Here is a 17,835-nt window from a genome sequence, read left to right on the forward strand (position 1 = left end):
CTCTGAATTTCCTATATTCAGTCAGAGTTTTAGCTGTTTTATCTACTTGACATCAAAAAAATGCACACTTTCCTGTTCATCATTGTAAACTGTCTCTCTTCAGGAGATTCAGGGTATCTTTACCCTACCTTTCGGCTTCTTGGAAATTTACATTGGCCATGTCCAAACGATTCCTTCTTCAAAGGTAACCTATTTATCAGTTTAAGTTTTGCTTGCCAACCTTTGATTCAAATTTATTGAGGTCACATTCATTCTTTCTCCACAGAAGTTGGCTTTGCACCAGTTAATTCTTCTTACTATTGATTATTCCTTGACATTTTCTACAGCCAATCTAAACCATATGATATAGTGATCACTATCCCTTAAATACTTCCCTAATGACCCTTGATCCACTTGGATCACCCCAATTCCAAAACCAGGTCAAGTCAGCGCCAGGGAGAGAGCCAAGACATGCTTGTTTAACACTCCCTTATCCCACTACTCCTTTTAACAAATTTAAGTGCCTTCAAAATGTGCCTTTGGTCCTATGGAATAGAATTGTGCAGTATAAAGGATGTCATTCAGCTCTCTATGTCTTTGCCAAGTAATTCCTGAAGGAATACAGAGAGTTGGCATACCATCCTGATTTAGAAATATATTGTTGTTCTTTCAATGTCACTGCAACAGAATCCTGGAACACCATCCCAAACATCATTGCAAATCTACCTGCATGAAATGGACTGCAATGCTTTGACATGTAATCTCATCACTAATTTCTCAAGTGCAAATAGCAATGGACAATCAGGGTGAGGAGTTACAGAGAGGGGAACTTGCAGATGCAAGTCTCCCCATTTACCTGCTGATCCTGTCCTTCTGGAAGTGATCTTGGATTTGAAAGATTCGGTCTAAAAAGCCTCAGCGAATTTCTGCAGTGAAATTTTAGATGGTACACTTGCCGCTGCTGAGCATCAATGGATTGTTTCTGGATGTAGTGCCAGTCAAGCCGGCTGCTTCGTCCTGTATGGTGCCAAGCTTCTGGAGTGTGTTGGAGTTGCATTCATCCAGGCAACTGGGGAATATTGAATCACATTCCTGACTTGTGCCTTGTATATGATGGATAGGCTTTGGGAAGTCAGAAAGTGAGTTACTCACTGCAAGATTCCTAGCCTCTGATCTGCTCTTGCAACCACAGCATTTTAATGGCTAGTCTGTTTTAGTTTCTGTCAATGGTAACCCAAAGGATGTTAGTAACGGGGTTTTAAGTGATGGTATGCCATTGAATGTTAAGGACCATTGGTTAGATTCTATCTTATTGGAGATTATCATTTCTTGGCACTTGTGTGGCATTGCTTTCCATTTATCAATCTACAACCTGGATTTTCCAAGTCTTGTAGGATTTGGATGTTGACTGCCTCAGTATCTAAGAAGTTGTGAATGGCATTGTATGTTGTGCAATCATAAGTGAATGTCCTGCCTTTAATGGACAGAAGATCATTGAGGAAGACATTTGAGCCTAGGACACTATATTGCAGAGATATCCAGAGCTGACTGACATCTAATAACTAGAGCCATCTTACTTTGTGCTAGGTATGATATTAATCAGTAGAGACGTTTCCCTCGATTCCAACTGACTCCAGTTTTGTTAGGGCTGCTTGCTGTCATGCTCAGCCAAATGTGGCCTTGGTGTCAAAGGCCATCACTCTGATCTCACTGCTGGAGTTCAGCCTTTTTATCCATGTTTGAACCAAGGCTGTAATGAGGTCAGGAGCTGGGTTGCTCTGGTGGAAGTCAAACTGTGTATCAGTGAGCAGATTATTGCCAAGCAAATGTGACTTGGTAGCACCATTGATGACACATTTGCCTTCTCTTTACTGATGATCAAAAATAAAGTGCAAGGGCAATAATTGACCAGATTGGATTTGTTCTACTGTTTAACATGACATAACTAGGAATATATGAAAATTATATAATCATCTGATTATTGATCAGTTTTGGAAACAGTTTAAATTTTTTCTACCTAAAGTTTTCAGAGTTTTGTGCATCTCTATCAAAATCCCTCAGCTGTCCCAGCTGTAAAGAGAAATACCACAGAATCTCTAATCTCTCATATCTGAAGCCTTATTAGTATATTTCTTCCAAAGTCTCTATAAACCCTTCACATTTTTCTCATGCCCAGAGTTAGAAGCAGTTGTCATAGTTGGGTCAAACTGTCTTATATGGAATCAATGAATAATATTTAGAAGCATAGGTTTCTGCATCAGAAACATAGGATTCCATGTCACAAACTTGAAATACCAAGGCTTGGTCAGATAATTGCACACAACATGGTTTTTCCTATTATGTAAATAGCTTCACTTCTTTGAATCAGGTGCTAACTATAGTATATGTTACAAAGCCTACATATATATAGTAAACTTCAAAATGGTATCATCCACTTACTTTCACAGATGATCCTCTAATCACAGGCTTGTTCTTGCATGCTTGCTGCTGATAGGTGCCATAGTAAGCCAGTCCACAGCAAATGTGATTGAGAAACAGTCTGTGATTGGAGTAGAATGAGCAAGACAAAATTTTGATTGGAGAATTAAATCCTCAAATTCTGTCTTTTTTCAGGTTTCAGGATTATCTTTCTCTCATTGGTCACAGAGGTTGCAGTGCTGTCTGAGCCTGGACTGCCTTGAACAAACAGGACTTTGTGATTAGCACAGTATTCAGCTCCCACTACTGGGATCTTGGTCAAGTAATACCTCCTTTTTCATTGGACTGGAAACATACTCCAGGTCATACTATGGGAATGTTTAGATTTCTCTGCCTTTACATGACTACTATGTCACTCTTTATTCAGATAACTAAATTTTCCTCATTGTAACTACAGTATAATTCTTACACCACTATGTGTTTCTCTACATCTTTCCCATGGACTGGAGCCCAATGGACTATATCAAGACATGTAATTGCAAATATTTTATTCCTTAGCATTCACCAATTGGACTCTGCCCTTAATCCCTGTGGTTCATACTTTCTGTCCAATACTGCAATGTTTTCCTCGATCAACGCTACCACACTTCTCCACTTCCTTCCTTTCCTGAACACCGTGAATCCAGTAGTATTTAATAGTTTCTTGAGCTACATCTCCATTATTTCTGCAATAACATAATTCCATTTTGTTCCCTGCACCAGCAATCTCATCTGTCATATTTACTACTCACCATGCATTCACATATAAGCACAATGGCCCTAATGTAGTCTTTATTACTTTACCTCTTACTGCTGAACGCACCTAAATATCTGACTAATTGCAACTCTGGTTCTTTTTCTTTCACTATGCATCCTTCTCTAGTATTAACTCTTTTATTACACCACTGCCAAGTTAATTTCAACCTTTCCTAATAGGAGTGACAAACCTCCCTGCAATGAAATTAATTCTGACTCACATCACTTTCAATTTCTATATTTCAAATCCCATCATGTTCTGCTCAGCTCAAATTTTAAATCAGCAGCAATCAGTAAAGTCTAACTGAAAACAGAAGAACAAGAATATGATGTGAAAGTACATGACAGAAGCAATCCTTTAATATGTTACAGATCGATAAATATTCAGCTTGAAATTGGTTCATGTCGGTCTTCTGAACGGTAGTGAAAATCCCGACTCTGGTATTGAGCTCATAATTGCTAAAAATCCAATATGTGGATATGTAGGAAGACGAACACGTTTTTGAAAACTAATTCTGAATGCCTGTTATTTTTGCCTACACCAGAGCAAGATTCCAAAGCAAGGGAGCATAACATTATGTTCAGTGGTGATGTTAGAAAGCATTTCTACTCATACAGCCAAGGGGTCAAACCCTTCTGTCCACCCCATCCGCATTGACCAGACATCCCAGGCCTAGCTCCATTTGCCAGCAATTGGCCTATATCCCTTTAAACCCTTCCTCTTCATATATCCATCTAGATACCTTTTAAATATTGTATTTGTACCAGCCTCCACCACATTCTCTGGCAACTCATTCTATACACAAACCAGCCTCTGCATTAAAAAGTTACCTATCAGGTCCTTTTAAAATTTTTCCCCTCTCACCTCAACCTATGCCCACTAGTTTTGGGCTCCCCCACCCTAGGAAAAAGACCTTGGCTATTCACCCTATCTATGCCCCTCATGATGTTATAAACTTCTATAAGGTCACTCCTCAGCTTCCAATGCTCCAGGGAAAAATGTCCCAATCTATTCGGCCTCTCCCTATAGCTCAAAAACCTCCAGCCCTGAACACCCATGTAAATCTTTTCTGCACCCCCTCAATTTTAACAAAATGATAATGGAAATGTGAACCACTGCTCCCTCCAACACCCCCCACCCCCCACCCCAAATGTTTTTAAGATGGAGTCAATTCAAAGCTTCAAAACTATTATTATTTTTTTTATTATGTGCAGGTATTAAAAGGTACAGCAGAATTGGCAGTTCAGTTGAATTAAGATGAAAATAACCATGATCTATTTGAATGGCAGAATAGGTTTGACAGACTAAATAGCCTCTTACTGCTCCTATATTCCATCCAGAGGAAACGCTTATAAATATTGTCTGATGATAATTCCTAGGAAATTCATCAACAATGTACATTAAAGAAAAAGTATACAGAAAAAATTTATACTGAGAACAATTGAACTTATGAAGCAACATTGAAGAGCCATAATCACTCTTAACATTGCAGAAAATATCAGTGAAAAAGTTTGAGTCTTTTGAATGAAATAGAATTCAAAGTACGAATAAGAAATTGTGATCCAATGATTGCTTTAGGTATGCATGTCCCTTTCACAGTAATTATTTGCTAATTGTAATTTTAAAATACTTCCTCATTTACATATTATTCATTCTTTTTTTAATGTGTGATTAGCATATTTTTAATCATCTTTTATTGAAGTCGATTCCAAACTGCTCTGAAAAAGCATAGTATTAAACATTCTTTTGGAATAGTGAATGTAATTCCAGGTCAGATGAAAGCAGTTTTGGAAAAAGAATATTAAAAGGAACCATGGAACTTCATTCCAAGATTATGATAGGAGCTGAGAGTGTAAACATGGAAAAGAGATAAGGGAGTACAACCAGGCGACACAAGATATAGATATAGATATAGATTAATAAACAGTGACAAAGATAATAACAGACATCAGGAGGTCAGGGGTAGACTTGTGAAGTGGACTAACACAGGCAAGTAAAGTCCAACACAGAGAGTTTACAACCACTAATTTTAGGAGAAAGATGTTAAAAAGCAATTGGTACATTTTACGGTAGTTTTCTACATGAATCTTTGCAAATGATACAAAAAATTGGGAAGACTGGGGACAAAGTATACTCAGTTTATGAAAACAGAGGCAAGTGTAACTAAAAGTATGGAAGAGATGCTGATTTTTGCAGAAATCACTGCTTTGGTCTCAGCTGGATTATTGTGTCCAATTCTGAGCACCACATTTAGCAAGATTGTCAAGAATGTAGAGAGAGAATAGAGGAGATTTCAGTTCTGTGAAGAGAGTGGCAAAATAGAATTGAGGCCTCCTAGTTCAGTGGTTAGAGCAGTGCTGAAAATGTGTTGCTGGAAAAGCGCAGCAGGTCAGGCAGCATCCAAAGAGCAGGAGAACGACGTTTCGGGCATGAGCCGTTTTTCAGGAATCAGGTTAGAGCAGTGGCCTTGTAAACCAGAGGTTGTGTGTTCAAATCTCACTGGGGCCTCTTCCCATTTTGGGTGGCACAGTGGTTAGCACTGCTGCCACACAGTACCAGTGTCCCGGGTTCAATTCCCGTCTCGGGCAACTGTCTGCGTGAAGTTTGCACATTCTCCCCGTGTCTGCGTGGGTTTCCTCCCACAGTCCAAAAATGGGCAGGTTAGGTGAATTGGCCATGCTAAATTACCCGTAGTGTTAGGTGAAGGGGTAAATGTAGGGGAATGGGTCTGGGTGGGTTACTACTCGGAGGATTGGTGTGAACTTGTTGGGGCGAAGGGCCTGTTTCCACACTGTAAGTAATCTAATCTAATCTTATTAGAACAGCCAAAATTAGAGAGAGTTTTGGCACAGGTATTCAAACAATGGTTCAAGCAAGTAATGTGATATATGACTTTCAGTGCTGTTATGAGACCAGGTATGTAGGTCATGCATTCCAATGTTTGGTCAACTGTATCAAGCAATACATTCTGTTGACCAACAACACTGGGCAGTGTGCCACTCATGTTTATTTGCAAGTCTAGAAACATGACTAGCAGTAGATGAGATTCTGCTATTGGACATTTATTAAATAATCTGGACTGCACTAAAAATAACATCAAAAACCAATTTAAGATTATCACTTTAGTTTGTACGTAATGCAAGTACATGTGTTAGAAGCTCCTTATCTTTGCAAACTGTTTGAAGTATGTAAAAGGAATCACACCGACATTGCACAAATTTCATTGGAAAAAGGGGTCATGACTTATACCAATTTCAGCTGTGTTCCCATGCTTATACCCTGATAACTTAAAGTCTGTCTGCCTGATCTGAGAAATAGGTTTAACAGTCAGCTGTTCTTGCCGTGTTCCATGCCAACAATGGCCCAAATATGTATAAATTTTCCTTCATCAAATCTAGTTTCTTGAGTCCTAGTGCATATAAGTGCAAGATGAAAATATTTAACATTGTGTCTCCTTTTAGTAATTTCTATGAAGCACTTAAGGACAGCCTGAAGCCCTGACACATCATAAAAGTGCAAGTGATTTCTTTTACTGGGGTTCATTTCTAAAGAAAAGTATGATGAATTATTCATCAATTATAAAGAAAGGCTGGTTAGGCTGGGACTTTTTCCATTGGAGCATATGATGTTGCAAAGTGACTTTATAGAGTTATAAAATCATGAAGGGTATAGGTAGAAGTAATGTTAGTTGTCTTTTCCTTGGAGGGGGGATTTCAAGTCGAGGGGGCACAATTTTAAGGTGAGTGGAGAGAGATTTAAAAAAGATGAGGGGGGGTCAAATTCTTTACACAGAGAGTGCAATGAATGCCTTGACAAAGGTTTGGAAGGATATGGACCAGAAGCAGGCAGGTGGGATTAGTTTAGTTTGGGGTTATGTTCAGCATGGACTGGTTGGACCGAAGGGTCTGATTCCAAGCTGTATGACTCCAGGACTATGACTCTAGCTAACATGAACACTCATCAAACAGACCATTTGCACCTTGAAAATGTGCTTCCATTAGTTTGATGAGTTGGGTTTTGTCCTCCAGTATCAACCAAACAGTTTGTTTTATACTGAGGTTGTCGATAGTATGCTGCACACCACGACTAAACAAAGAGACCTGGATCTGGATGAGGAGGAGGGATTTGTATTCCACTCATCCTTGAAGAAAGATGGTGAAGAGAAAGAAGAGGTAAATGGAGGGGATACCCTCGATAGCTCTAATTTGAAAGAAGCATTGAAAGCAGATGACCAAGGCTGTTCCACTGCACCTTACAACAATCACCAGATTGACTTGTCAACAAGAACCTCACTCATACAACTATTAATACAATACTTCAATTGAATGCTCCCAGCCCTATAACAGCACACTCCCAATCTCAACCTGCAACACAGACACATTTTCCAACCAGTGCACCCTTCACCCCATATGCCAAACCATGCATCTGCACCAAGTCCATACTGTGACCCAAGCATTCAGTGCCACCCTCACTTTATTTTTTCAGTTCTCCCCGCAAGTTGTAAGTACAGAGAAGTCTGTCTGATTTCATCAAACAGTAATTTTATAAATATTAGAAAAGAAAGATTGACTGAAAAGTTAGGGTATCTTCCAATTAAGATGTTGACTAACATAATTATGGATTCCAATGTGGTCTGGACACTTTTAACTGATTACCAAAATGAAATATGCACAACATAAGCTGGGAGTAATTACACTAGAGGTATGCTATGCGAAGGTAAGTTTGAGAGCTTTTCCCATGTATATCAATCAGATATTTTAGTCTGCATTATTAGTCAACCACAACTGGTTACAAGTTCCTGTAACCCTGAACAGGCTGGTGCAGTCATACTGCTGAGAGTATTTGATTATTGAAGTGAAAAATGTTTCCTATTTTTCAACTATCGAATGCCTGACAATTCTAGTGGATTGTGACGGTGGCAGCAAGTGACCTACATGTAGCTCAAGGCAAAATGTTTTTGAAAGGAACAAGCCTTTTATTTGATTCAGGTAAACTGAAAGTGAGTGCAAGGTGTGGTTTAAAAATAGTTCAGGGTTTACTAATTCCGCTTCACTTGGCAACAATACTCTCTCATTAGAAGGTCACTTAAGTGAACCTAACTGCACCTCCTTAATGTGGAAATCATCTGGCAATTGTATCTGATTCAGTGACATGCGTTAGAGTTAAACTACATGAAGAGCACTGTATGAGTCAGGAAGCTAAGTGCGTCTTTAGAATTATGTGAGTGCTTTTCACAGGCACTAATTCTGTAGTGTATACTCAGCTCATAATGATAAGGAAATAATACTTTGTTCTTCATGTTTTCCTGATCCTTTGTAATGGATTTTTGATTTTTCCTATTTAGTCACCTGTCATCATTGCACTTGCAAAATCTACATTGGCTCCTAGTCTAACAACACCTCATTTAAAGTTTGCAACCTTGAGTTTAAATCATATCAAATGATGAATATGTCACTAAACTTGATTCACTCTGATTTGAATGCTACCTATACTCAGTTGGTAGCATTCTTGTCCCACTAAGTCAGAAGGGCACTCCAGGACTTGAGCATAAAAAGAGCTAAGGCCTATAGTCCAATGTAGGCCTGAGGAAGTGCTGCATTGTTGGAGGTGATGCCCTTTGATTGAGATGCTCAGCTGTGTCCCAGTTTGCCCCCTTTGGTGGATGTAAAATGCCATATTTGTCACTTTTTTAAAATAAATACTTTCATTGAAAATCTTTTTAAGTCTCCCAGACAGAAGATTCCCTTATTCTCCCATGCCTTAAAGCCACAGTCCATTGTCCCGGGTTTAAATACCTGGGCTCCCACCAACAGGGTCAATGGTGAAGTCTTGGACCAATTGCCCTCCTCCTGTCTCATTTTCCTTCAGGCTTTTACCATATTTAAAATAATTGGACTTTTATACTGCTGGGTCACATATTTCATCTTGTCCATGAATGACGAATTAATTAAAGGGCATCTCGACAGCGAGGCTTCAATATCAAGCCAAATCGACTCCAAATTCCCCGGTACCCAGTCACCAACATATGTTAACAGAGCACTTATTTGGCATTTCTTCAAATCTGGAAGATCCACCCCTCCCTTAGCCTGCGAAAGCTGCAATTTAATTAATTTAATTAAAGGACGCCCGTGGCACTAAATAAAGGACCCTAAACAACCATTAAGCCTCCGTAACACTGTCGCGGTAACAACAACAGAAACATTCTTATGGGTACAGCAGCCGAGGCAGAACATTCTTCTTAATCAGGGCTATTTGGCCCAACCATGATAATGGTAACCCCTCCCCCCACTGCAAATCCTGTTTTATCCTCTTCAGTAGTTGTACATAGTTAGCTTTATACAGCTGGTAGAAGGAAGTGGTAATAAAAATTGCTAAATGCAAAAAAACCTTTTGGCGACCACCTAAATGGGAATTGCATTCCATCCTTCAGGTTAGGCATCTCCACCAATCCACTGACCTGCATGGCTTCCGATTTTGTAAAATTGATCCTGTAACCCGAGAAACTACCATGTGAATTAATTGTTTGGATCAATTGAGGAACAGACTTCTCTGGATTGGCCAAACATAAAAGGATGTCATCAGCACATAGGATAATCTTATGCTTCCCATTCCCACCTTTGGCGCTACTATTTCAAGATCCCTCCTGATAGCTTCGGCTAATGGTTCAATTGCCAAGGTAAATAACAGCGGTGATAAAGGACACCCCTGTTGATTAACTCTTCCAATATTAAAGTTATTTGACTTAATACCGTTTGTAATTACTGCTGCCTTATGATCATTATACAGTACTGCTTCCCATCTGGCAAAGGATCCCCCAAACCAAAGCGCTCTAGAACCTCAAATAGATTCTATTTTATTCCATTCTATTCAATCAAACACCTTTTCTGTGTCTAGGGAGACCACCAAACCCGGAATCAATCTTCGCTGACATACCTGTACTGTGTTCAGTACTCTCCTAACATTGTTGGAGGAGCTACAGCCTTCTTTTATAACATGTGGCAGGACCTTCTCCAACCTCAGAGCCAGCATCTTGGATAAAATTTTGAAATCTACATTCAACAGCGAAATTGGTCAATATGAAGTACATTCTTCATGGTCCTTCCCTTTCTTTAAAATGAGGGAGATATTAGCCTCCTTAAGAGTAGGCGGCAGACAACCCTGCATATAAGAATAGATGTCCATTCCCAGAAGTGGCTCCACTAACATGTTTATGAATTCCTTATAGAATTCAGTTGGGAATCTATCTGGCCTTGGGGCTTTGTCACCCTGGAGATGCGTTATTGCTTCCTGTACTTACTGTAATATTAAAGGCGCATTCAAAAGGGAACCTGCTCCGTACTTATATTGGAGAGGTCCAGATTTTTAAAAAAGGACTGCATTCCCATTGAACTCCTCATCTCCTCCCCCCCCAACAACACCCCCACCACCACCGACTGATGTAGCTTTTCGAAGTATTCCTTAAACCTCACATTGGTCTTCTTCAAATTCTACCAGCCTTCTTCCAAACAGAGGAAATAGATTAGGGAGCTTTTTCCCTCCTAGTCAAATAAGCCAGATATCTACCCAGGATTATCTCCGAATTCAAACAGTCTTTGTTTGACAAAGGAAACCTCTTTTTTAGCCACTTGTGTGTGTATTGAGTCGAGAGCAGCCCAGAGAGCTGTGACCTGCTGCAGCTTAACCAATGATGAGCTATTATAATATGTTTTCTCTGCTACCTTCAGCCGGACCTCCAGCAACAATTGCTACTCTTCACTCTGTCTCTTTCTAGTCGTCGAATATGAAATGATCAGACCTCATAAATATGCCTTCGTGGCCTCTCAAACCATTGCTGAATTGCTAGCCAGACCTGAATTGATATCTCAAAAGGCCCTGAACTCTCTTGTGATATATTCAATACATTTACTATCCCCTTACAAAAATGGATCTATGCACCAGTGGCATGCATCCATTCCACTATCCTTGATTTTAACATCTAAATACACTGGTGCATGATCCAAAACAGCTATATTCCCAATTTTGCACGCCAATGTTCTGTCCAAACTGTCAGTTGACATAAAAAATATGTCAATTTGCATATGGCACTTGTGTGGGTTGGAATAGAACGTGAAGTCTCTTCCATTAGGGTGGAGGTACCTCCACACATCCACTAGTCTCAACTCATGGCACATGTCCACCAACTGCGTAGGCATACCTGCCAGGCCTTTTGGCAGTCTGTCAATCTCTGGATCTATTAGGCAATTAAAATCCCCATCTATAATCATACGGTGAACCCCAAGAATCATTAATTTAGCGATTGCATCAATTAGAAATTTAAGAGAGTGCACCGGGGGACAGTATACATTCAAAACATCTTATTCTTCTCCATGTATTAGGGCTTTAAGAATGATAACCCATCCATGTTCATCTTTAATCTGCTCCGTTACCTGAAAAGGGAGGTTCCTTCTTATCAGTATAGCCATTCCTCTACTCTTTGAGCAGATCAATGAGAAAAATACCCTGTGGTAACTCCCTTGCTGCAGTTTCAAATGTTCCTTATCAGTTAGATACATCTCCTGCACCCTTTCCTTCCTGAGGCTTGATAAGACCTTCTTTCTTTTAATAGGAGAATGGCTCCATTTTATATTTCAGGTGCACCACCTGAACAAATCACTAGCCGTGGTCATCCAGGGCAGCCCGTGGTTTCCCAAGAGGAGGGAACCTATCTGAGGCGTGATGAGCTACAAAGATATTAACTCTATGAGATCTAAGAACTATTCCTATAAAAACATCTCCAACTAAAAAAACACTATATATAACTGAAACAGCACCCAAATAACCCCCAATATTCGAGATCTTCCCCCTTGCCCATAGGGGGCACCCCTCCCGATCCTTAATACCATCTTAACTCCCTCTAGCTGAGACCATGCCCTATCCCCAGGCAATTCACAGATGAAGAAAATCTGTTATTTACATTCTGAAAGTTAACAATGGATACCCATTCCCCCCCTGCCCTCCCCCACTCATCTTAGCCACAGATAGAGGCACCCCAGTACAAAATCAAGACGACAGCAGTAAAGAAAAAGGAACCCTAGATAATACCCAACTGACCGTTATATAAAATAATTCCAATTTTACAATTTTACAACAAAACTGGAGTAATAAAACCAATAACCACAAAAAAGGAAAGGAGGAGAGGGAAGTAGAAGGGGGCGGGTATTCGGAAGATAAGGCATTCTTCCTCCAGGCGTCTGGTGGTGAGGGAGCAGCGGTGAAGGAGGCCCAGGACCTCCATGTCCTCGGCAGAGTGGGAGGGGGAGTTGAAATGTTGGGCCACAGGGCGGTGTGGTTGATTGGTGCGGGTGTCCCGGAGATGCCATTTACTAATATTTATCCATTAATCAGCATCATGATAAACAAATTATCTCAACATTACTGAATCTATTTTTGGGTCTTTACTATGTACAAATCAACTGTCATTCATAATATTACACACTTTAAAAATTATGATTGGCTGTAAAGTGATTTAGGATTTCTTAGGATTATAAAAGAGGCCATAAAAATGCAAGTGATTGCTTTATGGGTTCAAATGCCACCAGTTGGGGTGTCTAAATTCAATTAATTAAAGCAATTTGGAATAAAAAGCTAGAAATCAGAAACAGTAATGACAAAATCACCAGCTTGTTGTGAAAAGTCATGTGTATCACTAATGTCTGTTAAGGAAAGAAATCAGGCCAATATGTGACACAAGACCCACAGAAATGTTGTTGACCCTTAATTGCCCTCTGAAATAACCAACAAGTCAGTTGTCAAAAAAGTAATTTAACATCAAGAGAAGATTGAGACCTGAAGAGCAAACAGGGACTGGTAATAAACATTGGCCTTGACCATGACACTTCCATGCCCTGAATGAATAAAAAAATACCTATACAGGTATCTATGTACCATCCTCCAGGCACAACATCTCTCCGAGATCTCTGTACTCCTCTAATTTGGGTCTCTTGCACATCCCAGATTTTCATTTTATTGACAATTGTGCCATTAGTTGATGAAGCCCTAAGCTCTGGAAAACTCTCCCTAACCCTCTCCGCTTCTCAACCTCTTATCCCCCTCTAAGCTACTCCTGAAAATCTAACTGTTTAATGGATTGCCTTGTTTTACTATTTACTCCACTACATTACTAGTGATGTTTTACTACACTATATGCAAATTATTAAATGACAAGCCATTTTTGTAATGCAGCTGTTTAGGAATAGCCTGAAGCACTTAGAAAATGCGAACGTAATTTGTTTTTCCATTAAGAATCCTTGGCTCTCAGTTTGCTTCCTATCTTTATGTTACGTCCTTGAAAAAATACGCAAATACAAGAGGAGACTAGTGATAGTAATTGAAGCAGGGTTATACTAACTGTGATTAGAACTGTTAAACTGTTGTCATGCTCTGATTTCCAAAAAAAACCCTTCATGTTTCTTCATGAAAAGAAGCTCATATCAAAGCTCTGTTGTTTTACGCTCCTGGCTTTTCATTTTAATCATTTTATTCAGTACATTAGGAAGTTATTATGAAGTTGAAGGCCATAGTAGAAAGGGTTCTGATTATAATCATGAGTAATGTGAAGCTACTTAGAACATAGATAGAACATAGAACAATACAGCACAGAACAGGCCCTTCGGCCCACGATGTTGTGCCAAACATCTATCCTAGATTAAGCACCCATCCATGTACCTATCCAATTGCCGCTTAAAGGTCGCCAATGATACTCTACCACTCCCACGGGCAGCGCATTCCATGCCCCCACCACTCTCTGGGTAAAGAACCCACCCCTGACATCTCCCCTATACCTTCCACCCTTCACCTTCAATTTATGTCCCCTTGTAACATTCTGTTGTACCCGGGGAAAAAGTTTCTGACTGTCTACTCTATCTATTCCTCTGATCATCTTATAAACCTCTATCAAGTCACCCCTCATCCTTCGCCATTCCAATGAGAAAAGGCCGAGAACTCTCAACCTATCCTCGTACGACCTATTCTCCATTCCAGGCAACATCCTGGTAAATCTTCTCTGCACCCTCTCCAAAGCTTCCACATCTTTCCTAAAGTGAGGCGACCAGAACTGCACACAGTACTCCAAATGTGGCCTAACCAAAGTCCTGTACAGCTGCAACATCACTTCACGACTCTTGAATTCAATCCCTCTGCTAATGAACGCTAATACACCATAGGCCTTCTTACAAGCTCTATCCACCTGAGTGGCAACTTTCAAAGATCTATGTACATAGACCCCAATATCCCTCTGTTCCTCCACCTGACGAAGAACCCTACCGTTAACCCTGTATTCCGCATTCTTATTTGTTCTTCCAAAATGGACAACCTCACACTTGACAGGGTTGAACTCCATCTGCCACTCCTCAGCCCAGCTCTGCATCATATCTAAGTCCCTTTGCAGCCGACAACAGCCCTCCTCACCGTCCACAACTTCACCAATCTTCGTATCATCTGCAAATTTACTGACCCACCCTTCGACTCCCTCATCCAAGTCATTAATAAAAATTACAAACAGCAGAGGACCCAGAACTGATCCCTGCGGAACTCCACTTGTAACTGGGCTCCAGGCTGAATATTTACCATCTACCACCACTCTCTGACTTTGACCGGTTAGCCAGTTTTCTATCCAATTGGCCAAATTTCCCTCTATCCCATGCCTCCTGACTTTCCGTATTACTTGCTGCAAAGTGGATCTTTTTTTTGTAGATATTTTTATTGAAATTTAACATTTTTGCAAATTTACAAAAATAAACAAAACTCTCAAATACAAACATTGATGTACAATTAAATCATATATACAATAGTCATAATTTAACAAAGAAAACAGAAAGAAAGAAAACAAAAAGAGAAAAAAAGAAACGAAAAAAGAAAGAAAAAAAAAACTCAACTTTCTACTAATCTAACCTATAACTAACCAGAGTGTATACCTAAGTCTCTTACATGCTCGGAATGTATAAACATCAAATATAATAAAACCCGTATTCGCGCAGGATTCCTCTCCCAAGGGGCCCCGGAGCAGCCCGGTCTGAAATCTTCACTAAATAAAAGCCCTTGTTAGGATAGCCGATATATCTGCATTTATATAATTCAAAAAGGGCTGCCATATTTTATAAAATAATTCAGTCTTTCGGTGCACCATATTTGTGAGGAAGTCAAGGGGGATATATTCCATAATTAATCTGTGCCAATTTGAAAGTCCAGGGGGGCCCTCAGCCACCCAGTTCACCAAAATATTTTTCCTTGCACAGAAAGAGAGAATAGAAAATAGTCTCTTCCCATGCATATCCAGAGATGAGAGGTTCGAAAAGCCCAAAAGGAGAGATACAGGGTCCACCCTAATTTCCGTTCCTAAAATTTCTGTCAGGGTATTTGCCACTTTAGTCCAGTATCTGCGGATTTTCTGACAAGTCCACAGACAATGTACAAGAGTACCCACCTCTATTTTGCATTTAGGACACATTGGAGATGCTCCTGCCTTAAATTTTGCCAGTCGAGCCGGAGCTATATGGGCCCTATGAAGTATCTTTAGTTGGATAGCCTGAGTTCTGTTACAGATAGCAATTCTTCTAGCATTTTCCCAAATGTCATTCCACATATCCTCAGAGATTTCTAGCCCCAAGTCCTGCTCCCATGTTTTAAGCAGGTCATCCATGTCTCCTGAGACTCCATCATGTAGCAAATGGTATATAGTACTAACGGAGGATGCCCCTGCTGGTCGTAAGACATTACGTTCTCTGTCTGATTGATAAAGACTATCTATTAATGTAGTCTTCCTCTGTATATAATCTCGAACTTGGAAGTATCGAAAGAGATCCCCATTAGGTATTCCGAATTTCAGACGCAGCTGCTCAAAAGACATCAGGATCCCATCTTTAAATAGGTCCCCTAAGCATGAGATGCCCCTGGATCTCCAGAGTTTAAAGGTGGCATCTGTAATCCCCGGTTGGAATCCCCATGCGCCTACTATTGGTGCATGGGGGGATGTTTTATGTGAGTTACCCTCATTTTGCCGCATTATATTCCAGGCCTTAATTGTGTTTAATATTATGGGATTTTTACAGTGGTCTGTAATGATTTTCCTCTTATCTGAAAATAAAAGGTTAATAAGTGGGTATTTTACTTGGGAGGCTTCGATATCCAGCCAAATTGATTGTGGATCAGATGAAACCCAATCAGCTATGTAACTTAGTAGGGAGCTTAACTGATATTTCCTAAAGTCTGGGAAGTCCAGTCCTCCCCTTGCCTGTGGAAGCTGTAGCTTCTTCAGCTTAATAAGGGGCCGTCTATGGTTCCAAATAAAGGAGCCCAACCAGCCATATAATTTACGTAGGGCTAGCCTTGGCAGCATCAGCGGGAGCATTCTCATAGGATATAAGAGACGGGGCAGAACATTCATTTTAATTAATGCTATTCTCCCTAGCCAGGAAATCGGAAGGTCTCTCCATCGCTGGAGGTCCTGCCTTATCCTTTCCATTAATTGTACAAAATTAGCCCTATACAGCTGATCAAATACTGGCGTGATAAAAATACCTAAATATAAGAAGCCCTCCAGGGACCAACGGAAGGGAAAAGGGGATCCGTCCATTAAGTGGGGTATCATAGCCAGACCACCCATTGGCATGGCTTCCGATTTTGAAAAATTAATTTTATAGCCTGAGAATGCACTAAATGTATTAATAACTTGAATTAGACGAGGCACTGACATTAAAGGATTACTGAGGAATAAGAGAACGTCATCTGCATAGAGGGTAATTTTGTGTTTACCTGTACCAATCCTCGGGGCCGTTATATTAGGATCAGTCCGGATGGCTTCTGCTAATGGTTCGATTATCAGTGTAAACAACAATGGTGAGAGAGGACATCCTTGACGGCAGCCCCTACCCACACTGAAGCCATCCGATCTTAACCCATTAGTAATAACAGCTGCTTTGGGGTCATTATACAATGTTGAAACCCATTTGGTAAACACCTGTCCAACGCCAAACCTTTCCAATGTGTAAAATAAATATGACCATTCAACCCTATCAAATGCCTTTTCCGCATCCAATGAAATTACTACTCCTGGTATCTTTCCCTGATGACAGGCTTGGATCATATTCAAGACCCTTCTGATATTATTGGATGATCTGCGGCCCTTAATAAATCCCGTCTGGTCCTCCTTTATAATATATGGCAGTACCCTTTCTAGTCTTAGTGCTAACATTTTTGAGAGAATTTTAAAGTCTACATTTAGTAAGGATATTGGTCTGTAAGATGCACAATCTTCTGGGTCTTTTCCTTTTTTGAGGATAAGAGAAATATTTGCTTCTTTCAGCGTGGGCGGGAGACAGACCTGACTATGCGCAAAATTATACATATCCATAAGTGGGTCAACCAATATTCCTGTAAATTCTTTATAGAATTCAGCTTGAAAACCATCCGGGCCCGGTGCTTTTCCGCTCTGAAGTTGCCTAATTGCCTCAAGTATTTCTTGGACTGTTAAAGGGGTATTTAGGGCCGACACCTGTTCCGGAGTCAGGCCCGGGAAGGTCAAATTTTTAAAAAATGACTGCATCCTCCTAATCCTATCTTCACAATCCTGCGATCTATATAGTTCAGAATAAAATTCTTTAAAGGTC

Source organism: Hemiscyllium ocellatum, chromosome 18 (genome assembly GCF_020745735.1).
Source record: "Hemiscyllium ocellatum isolate sHemOce1 chromosome 18, sHemOce1.pat.X.cur, whole genome shotgun sequence".
Lineage (NCBI taxonomy): Eukaryota > Metazoa > Chordata > Chondrichthyes > Orectolobiformes > Hemiscylliidae > Hemiscyllium > Hemiscyllium ocellatum.